This window comes from Meleagris gallopavo, chromosome 25 (assembly GCF_000146605.3).
Source record: "Meleagris gallopavo isolate NT-WF06-2002-E0010 breed Aviagen turkey brand Nicholas breeding stock chromosome 25, Turkey_5.1, whole genome shotgun sequence".
Classification (NCBI taxonomy): domain Eukaryota; kingdom Metazoa; phylum Chordata; class Aves; order Galliformes; family Phasianidae; genus Meleagris; species Meleagris gallopavo.
Genome location: NC_015035.2, coordinates 749,896 through 765,210, shown reverse-complemented (window position 1 = coordinate 765,210; position 15,315 = coordinate 749,896). Strand labels below are relative to the sequence as shown.

Sequence of the window (15,315 nt, the reverse complement as noted above, 5' to 3'; positions counted from 1 at the left end):
GACCTGTCTGTGTTTCAGTGAAGATACAGTCCTTCAGCTGTACCTCCTGCAGCTCCTCGAGCAGCTTTTGTGCTTATGTGTGTAAATGAGCAAAGGAACTAAAATGCTTTTTTCTTTTTAATGCCACCCCTGATGGTGAGCTGTGCACTCCAGATCCTGTACCAGGCAGAGGGCAGAATGTGATCATAAGCCAAATAAAGTCCCTCCTGGTTCTGTACTCTGCTCCAGTATGGTCACTCACAAAGAATACCTGCTGGCATCATTTCGCAGAGACTTTTCCCTGGTCATGTCCCTCGGCCACGTTCAAAGCTTTGCTCCGTATCCGCAGTCACCCAGTGCACAGCAAGGATCACAATACTTCATCTAAAAGCCTAAATCCTGGGAGCTGGAGGAATGTGCTTCTGTATTTGGCCCTCCTGAGATGGTACATTCTGGTTGGAAAAGCTTTTCTCCTCACCACCCACGTGACAGTAGATCTCACTTGCTTCACAGCTGCTAAAGCACTGGACAGCTTGAGTTTGGCAACTCTTGGAGGAAATGGAAAGGGATAGTTTTGTGTAGAAATGTGTAAGTTTATGGTCTTCTATAGACTGCTGGGAAACTTGCAGCGGAGTGTACAGTTTGGGTTACTTACTGTTTGTAAATACACTCAGAAGGCAAATACTCCACAGAAATCAACTGTAAGGCAAGTGTGAGATCAAGAGAACAAATGTAAACTTGCTTCTAAGGGAAAGGTTAAACAGTGAAAGAATACTGAGGACTGTTCACGAGATTATGTTGCAATAATTAAGTCAGCAAAAAGGCATTTTAAAAGTTTGACCTTCTACTTCTGTTCCTGGAATTACTTGTTTTACAGCAATGTTGCAGGATACGGTTTTGATTTGCAATGAAAGGAATGCTCAAATGTTGTTCTAAAGAAAACATCCTTCCCAAACGCGTTGCTTTTAAGGTCTCCTTTCCTCTCATCTTTCTGCATTTACACTTAAATGCTTTATACCACACAAACTTGATTTGATGGTGTATTCGTGTTTCTTTTGGTGTTTTTGTTTTATCTCTGTCACCACATGAATAATCACAAAAAGTGACACTGAAGCAACCTCAACAAGTGTTGACCTGTTAAAAAACCCCACAACTTCTGAAGCACGCTGGAGCTGCCAAGAAGCAACCCCAACCGGTGACCTGCACACACGGTAAGTTTTCCACACAAAGCCTATCGTGTGGCTTTAACACTCAGGCCGAAAAGTGACAAGTAATTGCTATCGCAACGCCTGTACCAAGAGAAGATAAAGACAGAAGCGCGGCACAGCGCCAACTTCCCCACCACGGCCCCGCCTCTCCTCAGCCTCCCCTCAGCTGCCCCTGGCGCGCACGGCCTCGGCCCTCGGGGTGGCGGTGACGTCACTTCCGGTGCACCAGCGTTCTGCTTCCGGGACGTGCTGCGGCTGCGGAGCCGTGGGGCCGCCGCTGCCATGTCGGATGCGGGACGCGTTCCCGGGCGCGGCTGTGGGGCCGCTTCTCGGTAAGAGATCGTCGAGCGTGCCCGGCTGCGCTACGCGGGACCTCTGCCGTTCATCCCCGCCGCCTCTCCGGCCCTTCAAGCCCAACGGGCCGCGGCTCGAGGGAGCGGGAGGAGCGCGTGGCTCCGTTACCGCCTTTCCCGCGGGCCTGAGGAGATGCCCGGGGCCGCTCGGGCGATGGCGTCGGGTTAGAGCCCAGCACTCGGCCGCGAGGTACCGCTGGCCCAGCCCGGAGTGGTGCTCCTGGGAGTCCCGGTGCCTCCTGAGGGCGCTGGGGAGCATCCGAGAGCCGTGGGAAGAGGCTGTCCGGTTCCCTGGGCTCGGGAGTGAGGAACGGTTTGTTAGGTAACCGGGGAGCACGGTCTGCGGTGTGCCTGGGCCTCGTGGGTCGCCTGCACGGCCATCAGCGGTGTGGAGCTCCAGCTCAAGGCAGCCTTGCTCAGCCTATGGCGGCTTTGCAGGGAGGCAATTAATAGAATAGTTCCTTTGGACAAGACCTTATTGATAACAGAATCACAGAATAGTTGGGTTAGAAGGGACCTCAAAACCCCCCAGCCCAAACCCCTGCCATGGGCTGAGTGCCCCCACTAGATTGGGCTGCTCAGGGCCCATCCTTGGCCTGGGACACCTCCAGGAATGAGGCACCCACAGCTCTGGGCAGCAATGTCTGAGCAAAGAATTTCTCCTCACATCTAACCTAGATCTCCCTTCTTTTGATTTAAAACAGCTTCCCCTCGATCTATCACTGTCATGCCATATAAAAAGTCCATTTCCACCTTGTTTATAAATACTTTAAGTACTGGAAGGCAGCAGTGAGGACACCCCAGAGATCATCTCATCCAACTGCCCAATCGCTTCAGGGCTAACCAAAAGTTAAAGCATACCACTGTGGGTATTATTCAAATGCCTCTTGAACAGGCATGGGACATCAACCACCCTGCTAGGAAGCCTGTCCCAGTATTTGACCAGCCTCCTGGAGAAGAAATTTCTGCTAATGTCCAGTCTGAACCTCCCCTGGTGCAGCTTTGTGCTCTTCCCACATGTCCTGCCACTGGTTGTAGAGAGAAGAGATCAACACCTTCCTCTGTACCTCCTCTCCCCAGGAAGCTGCAGGAAGCATTGAGGCCGTCTCTTGGCCTCGTCTCCTCCAGACTGGACAACCCAAGTGTTCTCAGCCTCTCATAGGTCATGTCTTCAGCCCTGTTACCAGCTTTGTTGGCATTGTCTGGGTGCATTCTTATTATCTGTAAACATACCTGCACGTTTTAGTCTGGGTGGGTTTGGTATGGGCTCGCACCAGAGTTTGTGTAGACATATCCAAGAGGATGTGTTTGGGCTTGGCAGTGCTGTGATCAGCTGGGCTTCATAGCTGTGTTGGACTCAGATCAGCTTTTCTTGATGTTCCTGGTTTGTAGAATCATAGAATAGTTTGAGTTGGATGGGCTCTTTAAAGGTCATCACCTACTTCAACTCCCCTGTGGTGCACAGGGACATTTACAGCTCAATCAGGTTCCTCAGGGCCCCATCCAGTCTAACCTTGAATACTTCTGGGGATGGGGCATCCACCACTTCTCTGGGCAGCCTGTTCTAACGCTTGCTGTACAGAATTGCTGAAGCTTTATGTGGAGCCAGCTCTGTGGTAGAGTGCCTTATTTGGCTTCTACTGCATGGTGAGGCTAAACTGCTTCCATACTGAAGCTAGTCCTTGATGTGGAGTATCTAGTAAGTCAGATGGATAGATGGATCATCATACCAGGCCTCTTTTTCTGTATGGAGCCAGCTCTACTTCTGTTCCTGTGATGCACTTAGTCTGTAGCCTGCTAACTTCCAGCCTGCAATTAAAACTCAATCGTATTTGCTATTAGGATAAGATTTGTACAGTTGTCATCTGCCTTGGTTATTTGGTTCCATGACTTTTTGCAGATTATCCTAATTTCATTGTACCAAATGAGATAGGCTTTTGTTTAGAATCACAGCAATTTGCATGCCTCAAGTCACTGTTTTCATAATTAACAGCTTAAAAAATGCATAAAGATTATTTAGTTTGCTCAGTTTTCAAAGCTACAGACCTACATACCTAACTGTGTACCTATTAACCTCTGTGACTTTTTTAAATAATCTCCAGGTGTTACTTTGTGCTTCTGCAGTTCTGCAGTCCAGTTTTTACCACACGGCCAACATTAGGCAGCTGCATTCTCACTTGTAACCTTTAAAAGGCAGCTGAGGTGAAGGTCTAGCAGTGCACAAGCCACTAGAAGTAGTGCACGGTGTCCTTCTGTGGCTTTTGCCTGTATCTCAGCTCTTCCATGCGACGTCAGTGGCAGTTGTGGCACCTTGGTAACTGTGTGTTGTTGGTTTATGGGACAGACAATTGTGAAACTGTCACTTCCCTATCACAGCTGTGTGCAACTTCGTAACAATTCCCAAGTAATTACTGACTTCTGAAGGATTTATAGCTTCTGAAAATTCTGCCTGGTAGAAGTTGAGATGTTGGGGTGGGTTTTGAATTGATTATGTCTGTGCTTTATTAAAAGGGCTTCCATGTTTTGTGTTAACGAGTTGGAGTATCTCTCCAGCAAATTAAGTGTATTGTGTCCTAGCTTTCATGTACTGAAGGATAGCTATAAATGGGTGCACATACTGTTGTGGTTTGTTAAGTGAATGAAGAACCTGAAAGTAGTCTGTTTTTGTGTGAGTCACATTATGCATCAAGATTCAAGATCTACAGCAGTTGTTATTTGAGGATGGACACGAGTAACACAGTGCCACTATTCTCATTTGTCAGAAATAGGAATATTTTAAATTTCTGCCCTGCAAATGTACAAGGACCTGTCAGGATGGAGGTGCAGGGGAAATTTCTGAAGGCCTAAAGGGAACTGTGAGGATTTGATATTTTCTGTATGATCTCACAGCAGCAATGCTTACAACCAACCCACCTCCAGGCACTGCTGTCTCCAGCAGCAGCTGGTTTTCTTTGATCACCTGAACCATGACCAGCAGCGCACACTGGTTAGTTCTGAGTTGAAGGAGGCATTTTTCTTGCTTTGTCTTGTCTTTAATTTATTCCTTTTTTTTTTTTTGTCCTAATTTGTCCAGAGGTTTTTAATTTGTTAAAGGGCAGCAAAGCAAGCTGCTCCTCAGCACTGTCCTCTCTGGTGGCTCCTCTCTAGCAGTGACCAAGGCATAATTCAGGTGGGTGTTGTGGCTGAAGGTTCCCTGGTACCCGAGGGAGTAACTTCCAGTTATTTCTTCCATCTTACAGCTGCATCTGGAGCTTCAGTTCAGGTGGTGCTGCATGGAGTCACATTCCTTCCTAACATGTTAACCAAACCTGGTGTTGAGAATAGTGCTGTGGGAAGAACAGACAGCATGTCTTTGCTGGTTCTTCAGTGCGTGGAATCATTCCGGGATCTTTTTTAATCTCTTAGATAAACTTTGGAATTAAGAATGTGGGTCATCCAATTTCAAAGGCAATTAAATGATAGTTCAGTTCTGCAATAGATGGTCTGTCCTGAAGTTTAGACCAGACTAGAAGGCTGTTCTCCCATCCCAAGAGCTTCCTTTTGAAGATTTTACAGAATCGTCTTTTGCTAATTTCTTTTCCGTGATGGTTTTGGTTGCCCTTCTATATCTGGAAACGCATAAGAAATTATTCCTTAATTACAAAAGATTTGAGATGAACAAAGAATACTGCATATGCAGTACAAGTATCATTTGGAAAAGTAGATGATTAATTACTTTTCAGAACAGAGGAAAATGTCAGCTCTTTTCAGAACTGCATGGCAGTATTCTGAAATAGGCTTAGCCATAGGTTTACTAGAAAATTTTCCCACACTTCTTTCCTGGTAAAAAATATAATTTTTCTCGCATATGAATGGGGGAAAATACTGTCAGAGAAAACAGTTCTGTTGAATTTGAGGTTTTAGAATTTTGCACAGAAGTCTGGTCTCATTTGCAATAATTTTCAGTACCACTGTAAGAGTTCTTGAAACTTCAGACGCCATTGCCTTGGTTTTTCTGTGTGTTAAACCTTTGTTTTCAGTCCATCCAAAACTTTTGGGACTCAGGGGGAGAAGTTCACCTTTGGGGATGATAAAGGGGCTCAAAGGTAATAAGAAATACTTCTTTTCTTTGTTACCTTCCCAGTACTCTGGAGAGCTATGCAGACACAAACATTTTCTTTTTCCATTGAACCCATTCTTTCTCTCTGCCATGCCAAGTCTGCTGCTAGGTTGGCATTTTTAGATATGAAGAAAAAAGATATTTTTAAAGCCAGGAAATGAAGAGTACTTACACTTATCTGGCCCGAAGGAAGCCAAGAAGCCCAGATAAGTCAATGATACACAATGATAGCTTTTGGAGCTAAAAGACAGCAGAAAACATTGTGGGCTGTTGTTTCCAAAGGCTATCTGTTGCATTAGGTGAGTAAAAAGATATCTGACCTGGAGGGGGGCAACAGGCCCATGGCAGGGGTTGGGGGACTTCAAGGTTCCATCCTACTCAAGCATGCTGTGATTCTATTGCTTGCAGAAGAGAAGGAGCAGGAGGTGAGCAGGCTGAGGGTGTTGGTAGTTCTGCCAGAACTCCAGTCCTGTTAGTCACAGCTGGGAGTGGGCATGCAGTCGCAAGTGACACAGCTAACAGAGCATGCTGAGCTGCAGAAACGGGTTGTGCTCAGCCCAGCTGTTAAGGAAATCTGATTGCAGCTTAACAGAGTGTAAGGCTAAGCAGTTTTTTATAACCTCTGCGGTAGTTTGTGTAATGTGGTTCACTTTGCTACTGGTGTGAGTTAGATATCAAATACGTGCTCCCACTTGCTGTGACTCAGCTACTTATATTAGTAAAACAAAAACCTAGTGCTTAATTTGTCCACATTCATTTTGCAGTCCAGATATAAGCTTACAATAGTCAGAAACTTCAGAACACGCAGCACTGTTTTTGCTAGGATTTATTTGTTGTCTGGATAGGAATTAATTCTCAACAATAAGATCTGAAGGAAAGTGTATTCACAGTAATGAAGATATCTTCATGATCTTGTTTGTTTCCTCATGCAGTCAAGCAACATACCAAAAGGTTAAAGGACCTGTTTCACATGATGCCTGAAGCAGTGAAGGTAGCTTTCATTGATGCTAGAGCTTACAGCTGACTCTTGTTCAACTTTTTGTCCACCAGGATCTCCAGTTCCTTTTCTGCTTATCTGTGACCTTCCAGTTGGATCCCAGCCCTGCTGTGTGGGGTTACTGCATCCCTGGTTCAGCACACTGTACTTGTCTGTGTTGAATGCTGCAGGGTTTCTGCCAGCCCACACTTGCAGCATGTCATAGTTCTTGCAGTTTTGGCTTTTCAGGCATTTGAACTTCAGCTTGCTGTCATCCACAGACAGGGGTGAAAGACTATTCTGTCCCATAACCTTGCTCATGATCAAAATGCTCATGTTGCTTCACGTAACTGCTCTTGTAGGTTGCTTTAACCACCAGTTAGATTGCAGACCCTAATTGCTGTACTGTGAACTTGGCAGTCCAGAGAGTTTTTTATCTGTCTGTTCACAGTTTTACCTGCCCTGTTTGTTTGCAAGTATGCTGAGTGACTTTGCATTACTAAAATCAAGTTACAGAACATTTACAGCTTTCTTCTTCCACAGAGTCAATCTGCCTCTCAGGAATGGCAGTCAGGTTGGTCAGGAAGCATTTGCTTTTGGTGAACCCATTCTGTCTATTCCCAGCCACTTTCTTGCACTTCAAGTTGTGGAAATGGTCTCCATCTAGATTTGCTCTGCAGTCCTCTGACTCATTAAGGCAACTCTGAGTGGCCTGTATTTCCCTTATTGCTTGTTTTGAAGGCAACGTTTGCTCTTTTTCAATCATCAGCGATCTTCCTGTATTGATATGACCTTTCAAAAGTTGAGAGCACTGTTAACCCCTGCCATGACATTGGCCACCTCCTCCTTCCATTTGTTTGGTCTTATGGACACGTATCGATGCAGGCTTTTTTATGGCATGCTCTAACCTAATATTTTTGTACCATTGATCGTGTCAGGGAGCAGCAGGGACATGCTAACCCCTGAGGAAGGAGTGCTGAGCGTGACAGCAAGGCAGCAGCAGCATCCTCACCAGCAAGGGTACCTCCCTCAACACCCAAGCGGAGAGTGGGACAAGGTGGATGAAAGCGAGAGGTCTGCAGAGGGGTCCACAGTAGGGCAGACTTGAGGTCAGGCTGAGAAATCACATCCATCTCAGGCTTAGGTTTGGAAACAGCAGCCACGGCCAAGCAGCAGCCTGTGCCAGGTGGCCCTGTGCTGACAGCTCTGCTCTGTGGCTGCCTGGGACATCAGGTTGTGGGTTGGTGACAGGTGCCTGTCTAGGCACAGCTCACAGCTCAGCTGCACTGGTGCTCAGGTGGGCACCCAAGGTACGAGCCTTGGCTCACATACACTCCCTAAGTGGGAAGCAACGACCTTCACTGCAGCCTCCAGCAGAGCTTCCTGAGAGAACTGGCCCCAGGGTCACCAGCTGTGCTGTCTGTACAGATGCTCTCCTCCTCCCAGCCCCGCCACTGAGCACAAGGACTTGGAAGACCTGAAGCAGGCCTTGACAATAAAGCCTGAAGTAAGAAAGACATTGAATGTCTCAGCTTTACCTGTGGCCTTCACTGCTCCATCACCAGCCCTGCTCTGCAGCTAACACAGAGCTGTGGGTGCCCCATCCCTGGAGGTGCCTGAGGCCGTGGATGGGCCCTGGGCAGCCCAGCCTAATGGGGGGCACCCAGCCCACAGCATGGATTAGGGCTGGGTGGGCTTTGAGGTCACTTCCAACCCAACCATTCTGTGCTTCATGGAAAACACATCAGTGTTGGGATAACAGGGCAAGGCAGGGATGTCTCCTCCACAGTTCTTTGAGCACAGGGATCCCACAGCTGTGCCCTCAGGCAGCATGGCACTGGAGGTGCTGCCACTGCCTCTGCCAGCAGCACTGATGCCATGGGAGGGAATGGTATAATGAGTGTGCTTAGTTAGAAACAGCTACAGTTGCTGAGCATCAAACACACTTTTTTTCCTCAGTAAAAAATCCCAAATATCCAGTACTTCATTCTTTCCTTAATGACTTTTTTTTTGAGCAGGTTACTCCAGCAACTGTTGTTGCTAAGACACAAATAGCTACAGATGTCCCCAGGACTGATTGCATGGTGATAAATGCCATGGCTGCTTCTCTTGCAAAATAACAAGAGAAATATGTAAATTCACTGCAGTGCCACCTTTTAAGTATAATTATGGTGACAGCTGAGTTTCTCTCTAACAGAACTGTAGCTTGGTTTTCTGGCAGTGTGATGGTGGCTGTTAGTGAAATCTCTCAGTGAAAATAAAGTTTGCAGCTGCATGACATCAATAATTCCTTTTTTTCCACAGTTGATATGATGCTGGGTTCTTTTTCTGAGTGATACATGATTTAAAACTTCAATCTCCTGTGGTAAATGTTCAGGAAATTTCCAAACCTATTTTAATGAGTTGAAAGTAGTATCTGGAAATGGGAGACAATATGCTCTATTGTTTGAAAGTTTGTTTTTAAAACAACCTCTTCAGTCAAACATCATTTTTGATGCCTTTTTTTTTTAGCTCCAGAGCTGCAACTCCTGAAGTTTGCAACCCAGTTATCAGTTACCTAAACCACAAAAATGTGTGCGAGCTGTTGTAGAAAAGCAGTCTGTTCAGTGGTACCAGTTGAATTCTTATGAAAAGAGGAGTGAATTGGCTTTGTTACTTTCCCTGTGTGTGTTTAAGTCATTTTGCTGTGCTTTGTAAGTAAAAGCTGGTGCATAACACTTCAGTTTGGTGAGCTGTGTGTTAGATCTATCTAGAAGTAATCATTGCCCTGTTTCTGGGCTCAGTGGGGGCTGTTTTGCTCAAAGATGAAGCTGTTATTTCCAGATTTTCTTTTTGTGGGGAAAAAAGAACAAACCAACACAGTGCATTTCTCCATTTAAAAATTTCCCTGTTGAGTTTCAAAATCAAATTGAAGAGAGTTGTGTAAGAGCGGGGCAGGCAGGCTGTGCGTATGTCAGTGGCACTGCAGGCAGCCTTTACATCAGTAATGCTACAGGGATTTGAGAAAAAGAACATGAAAGTTCCTGCTAGAGAAGTGAGCAGTGCTTAGGCTGAATATGTGTTTGTATTACAGCACTGAATTCCTCCATTTTTATATAACACACTGTCCTTCCCCACCCCTCACTTTTGGATTATGAAATTTTGATCAAATCATCAACCTGAAGTCCTCCAGGACTGTGTTTACATGCTTGTCGTGGCCACCCTCACAGATGAGACGCATAATCTGCCTTCCCTATAACTTTTGCAGGTTTTTATTCCGAGTCTTCCCCAGTTAATAAAGACGGAGAGAGAGATCGAGCATAGAGAGCAGCAAACAATCCAGCAGATCTCACAGCAAAGGTTTGTTCTCTGGTGTTTGTCACAATATTTGGGCAGCCCGTGTTGTGTGTGGGTGGGTGTGTGTGTGTGGGGATGGAGGAAAAGCAAAGAATCAAGCAGAAATCTTTGCCATGAGATTTGTTGAGCTGTTAGAGATAGGAGATCAGCAGGCTGCCATGTGGCACTGTTCATTCATCAGCTCTGCTCCATTTTTTCAAAAGGCTGCTCCCTGCTGTGACAAAAAAAAAAAAAGGATGTACTGGAGAACTGTACTTAAAACAGGTGGATTTAACAAACCAAAGCTTGACGTATTGTGAACTACCTTACAGATGGATTCTGGGGAAAGTTTTAGTTCTGGAAAGCAAAGGCTGCTGCCTGAGGAGATGGATGCTGGCAGTGTTAGTCAGAAAGAGTTGGGGCTCTCACGTTTTGGAGTTAGAAATCCCACTTCCTTTTCCCTCTTACTGCATCTGTGTTTTCCAGACTGTCCAACACCAAGTGCTTAGCCTTAGTGTGTCACATCTGGGTGTGGTGTTACCCTCTGCTTGTGGTGCTCAGGGATGTGATTTAGCAGTGGGTTGTTAGGGTAGTATGGTTAGGTTGAGGTTGGGCTTGATGATCTTGAAGGTCTTTTCCAACCTGAGCAATTCTGTGATTTGTGAATTAACTTGTGAACATCATGTGAAGTAGATCAATCATGGTACTATTGGTAGGTCTACTTGTGAAAGCAAATGCTTTGTTTCTTAGTGGAGGAGGAAAGCTGGGCTCCTGCTCGTCGCTGTCTGTCCTTGCATGGCACTGCAGCTGCACTGTAGTGTTACACACCTTCTCCTTCTCAGCCTCTTTGAAGTGTTTTGAATTTGTACTCAGACTTAGCAGACAGACTGTTTTAAAGGTCAAGGCGTCTGTTTACTCATTCACTTGGTTTGTGTTGTTGTGATGGTCAGTGTTACAAAGCATTTTTATCTTCTTCTTGCCTAAAGGAAGGACAAACAAAGCACAGGATTCTAAATAGTTCAGTTCCTGACTGTTCCCAAAGGAGCCATCTGATTGTACCACCCAACCCAGCAGCCAGCCTGCTGCTGCCATTTCTGTGATCTTTAATCAAGAACAAACCAGGAGATGCTGCACAAGCTGTGATGAGTGCCTGTTCTTCCCTCTCTTATGGGAGCTCTTAGGAAAAGAGCTGGGTTTGCAGCCCGGGTGCAGGCAGAATGCAAGTTTGGCTATTTGGGATATCAAGTTAAAAGTGTTTTGACAGCGTGACTGATGAAATAGTGTCACAGTTGGGTATGGGGATGCTGGAATATGAGGAAGGAGAAAATAGTGAAGAAACATTCCTGTAGAACAGGGAAGTTCTGTGCAGGGGCGTGCTCCATTGGAAAAAATAAGAAGCTTAGACTCTTCTGTTGCTTAACTCATAGATTCACTTCTCTTCATGGTGAGCTTCTGGCCCTTGAGTAAATGAGGAATGGAAATAACAGCATAGGTCCCATTGTTACACGTATCCCAACAAAGCATTCTGTTTCAATTTCTATGTAATAGTTTTAATTTCATTAGGTCAATTTAGTTTTTTTTTCTAAAGGAAATAGTGGCTATTTTGAAATAAAACAAAACCATGTTCAAGCAGCTTTTTTTTTTTCTTTCTAATCAGTTTAATTACATTATTAATTAATTAATGTTGGTTTTATCACATTATCTTTGACTTTAATTATCTGCAGCTTAAGAGGAGAACTGTTCCTTTATATGAAGCCAAAGCAGATGGGCTTGAAATGAACAAAATTAAAGTGAATAGCAGTCCAGCCTGATGCTAATAGCTGATAGCTTTTGGAAATTACATCTATAATATCAAATTTGAAAGAATTTGATCAATATAGACTTTGCATTTTGGGATTTTAAAAATAGGATTTATTGCAAGAAATTACTTGGGCTTTCAGTAGGGATTAGCACTGTGATATTATGCAGAACAGAAAGCAGACGACTAATTTGTGTAATTCTCTAATCCATACCTATGCTTTAATGCCTTGTTTTGAAATTTATGTGATGTGTTTCAATAAATTGAGCATGCAAAAAGACCTGATGTGCAAAACGCCTCTCCTGGCTATTGCACATCACTGGTGTGCTGGGCAAGTGGGGATTTAGCTGGCTTGGTTATTCAGCAAATCCAATTTAAATTGAAAACTGTTGTTTAATTCAGATATTACAGGTAAATAATGAAAAGCATCCTACATAGGAAAGAAGTGTATGTTTCCAGCTTTTTGGAGTCTTGACTTCTTCGTTTTTCGGGATGTTTCTTTCACTGTGCTAACATGAGCTAACTCATGGCACACCTGGTTGTGTTTTGTCAAAGCCTTTTCGTTCATAAGTCCAGTGCCCCATGGAAGTACTCTGACCAGCAGCTGGACATGAGCCAGCAGTGTGCTTGCAGCCCGGAAGGCCAGCTGTGCTCTGGGCTGCATGAAAAAAGGGGTGACCAGCAGGGAGAGGGAGGTGATTGTCCCCCTCTGCTCGGCTCTGTGAGGCCCCGTCTGCAGCGCTGCGTCCAGGCCTGGGGCCTCCAGCACAGGAAGGATGTGGAGCTCTTGGAGCGGGTCCAGAGGAGGGCACTGAGATGGACAGAGCTGGAGCAGCTCTGCTGTGAGGAAAGGTTGAGGGAACTGGGCTTGTTTAGCTTAGAGAAGAGAAGGCTTTGGGGAGACTTCATTGTGACCTTCCAGTATTTGAAAGGAGCGTATAAACAGGAGGGGGAACGGCTGTTTGTGAGGGTGGATGGTGACAGGACAAGGGGGAATGGTTTTAAACTGAGACGGGGAGGTTTAGGTTGGATCTGAGGAGGAATTTTTTCACCCAGAGGGTGGTGATGCACTGGAACAGGTTGCCCAGGGAGGCTGTGGATGCCCCATCCCTGCAGGCATTCAAGGCCAGGCTGCATGTGGCTCTGGGCAGCCTGGTCTGCTGGTTGGTGACCTGCACACAGCAGGAGTTGGAACTGGATGATCATTGTGGTCCTTCTCAACCCAGGCCATTCTATGAGTCTATGAACTTCCCAGACCTCCCTCTCCCAAAAAGTATAATCAAAATGTAGACAGGAAAAGTGACCAAACCCAGCTGCTCCCAAAACTGTTGATCTCCAGTTTCTTCTTTTCTGAGGATAGCAAGCAGCTGGGAAGCTGTGGTTTTGCAGTGGGAAGGGGAGGAGGACTGATGGCAGTTGGTGTTTCTTGCATGGCGATGATGTGGTCACCTCTGGTCGTGGCACAACTGCCACAAGATGGGTACCGAAGCTATTGCAGATCTGCTTTGGTATCTCTTCTGTTGTGGTTGCCTGTGGTTTAAAAAAAATTGATAATAGAAACCGTGTGGTAAGCTTATCTAAAGCACAGCTGCCTTGAGTTTTATGTAAGTTAAAAATCTAATGCTGAAGTTTGAGATGATGAAAAAAAACCCCACAAAAAACAACTACCAAAAAACAGCTGTTGGCCTTGAACTTTTAATAATCAGCTGTTTGCCAAGTCAGATAATCCACCTAGTTTAGGCTGAGCAGGTGCAAGGTACTGGGGTTGCTCTTTGGAAAGCCAAGTACTGCACACAGCTTGGAGGCTGGGAGGAGGCTGGCAGTGCTCAGTGGTGCTGTGTCCATTGCAGGCTGCTGGGGATGAGAAGGATTCAGCCCTGCCGGAGGGCACAGGATGGGAAACAGTGCAGTGCTCCCTGCAGCCTCCTCCCTGGAGCAGCTGTAGCTGGCAGCTGCTCTGCTCTGCCTCCCTGCAGTGTGAGCCAAGCCTGACAGAAGCATGGAGTGGGGTTCTTCCTTCTCTGCCCCTCCCCCCCCCCCGTGTCCCTGGGTGTTTGTGGATGAGCTCAGGGCTCTCTGCACCCAGGTAGGGTGGGTGATCCAGGCTGAAAGGCCTCTGAGTCAGACATGTGCCACAGCTGGGTGTGTGTCCCTGGTTTTGGCTATGTGAAAAATAAGTAAAAGAGTAAATGAAGCCATAATGTTACAGTGACTGTTAATGGGAAAGGACATCCTGTGCTCCCACTTGTGTGCAATTGCCTGTTTTCCTCTCCTGTGGCTCCTTTAAACATGGGTCTGTGTGAGGGTGGAGCTGAGCCCAGAGGAAGGAACTTCGCAGAAGTGCTGTTTTGGTGGCTCTTTTCTGTGTGTTTTTTTTGTGTTTTATTGTTTTTTTTTTTCTATAGTACAAGATCAAATCCAGCCTGTGGCAGCCAGGCACAAAGGAAGGGCATCACGCGAGCAAGAGTGGGTTGCTGGAGGTAAGGGAGGAGCAGAAGCTTTTCCTTCCTCAGCAGCTCCAGCTGAAACTGTGGCATAGGAAACCTTTACTAAAGAACAGCCCTGTTGCTCCTAGCAAGTCCAGGTGTGCTGCTTAAGCACATCTCTGTCACCCAGAAATGCACGCTGCTTCTTCTGGTTGTTCTGCCTGCTTCTCTGCGAAAACACTGAGAGATCCTCTGCCCCACCTGCTGTTTCTGGAGCTGTAGATTCTTTAGAAGACAGTGTGGCAGTCATTTTTTTTCAATATGAAGAGTTCAGTTTTGGAGTTTTATGAGAAAGTATGCAATGAAACTGTAAAATCAAAGGACAAGGGGCAGGACCAGACTCATGTGATACCAAATTCAAACATTGTTGCTGTTGGCATTTGTATTCCATGCGTGTAGTTAGAACTTTTGAATGCCACAGCTTCTCTTGTATCTTGAGTTTTCTGTATTATCTCTATTAAAAAGAAATAGAATAGAAGGAAATGGGATTTTGTATTTCAAATAGTTAACAGTTAAAACTGAGGGTGAAAATTGGAATGGTGACAGTATCACTGTTTTGCATACTTTCTTGTAAGTGTATGGTGTTGTTGGAGAAGATATGGAATTACTGAAAAGCTTTGGTGCAAATTCAGTTGTTTCCCAGTTAAGGCAGTGAAGGTAATTATAAGTAACCCTTAATTATGGGAGATGGCCTTGGAAAATACTCAAACCCTCAGCGCAGTTTTACCCTGGCATTTAAGATCTTTTACCTTTCCTTTTGTAAGGGAAAAGAAATGCGCCGTGTTTCCATGGATAATGTGGATTTATTACAGCCTTCTGTGTTCCCACCGAGGAACCTGGCAACATTTTTGTGGCTGTGGAGGCAGGAATAGATTGTAACTCAGCAGAGGAATTACAGGTGCTATTGTTGTATTTGATTTCCTCTGAACCACTGAGGGTTTTTCTGCTTTTCCTCTAACTGCTGTAACCCATGCAGGATTTGCTGTGTGCCTTAACACACATAATGCCCACGTAGGGGACAGCTGTGCTGGGGGGGCTCTGGGAAGAGGGGATCCCAGAAGACAAAATATGGTCAGCTGGTCAGTGAATGCTGGTCTGGCA

At 45.6% G+C, this 15,315-nt stretch overlaps 1 long non-coding RNA gene across 1 annotated transcript; it reads left to right on the top strand.

The window, feature by feature from the left end:
• The first annotated feature begins 1,428 nt into the window (after positions 1–1,428).
• LOC116217429 lies at positions 1,429–14,226 on the top strand. Its single transcript, XR_004161964.1, has 3 exons — positions 1,429–1,519; positions 9,863–9,954; positions 14,134–14,226. It is a non-coding gene; the product is annotated as an uncharacterized LOC116217429 (long non-coding RNA).
• The last annotated feature ends 1,089 nt before the right edge of the window (positions 14,227–15,315 follow it).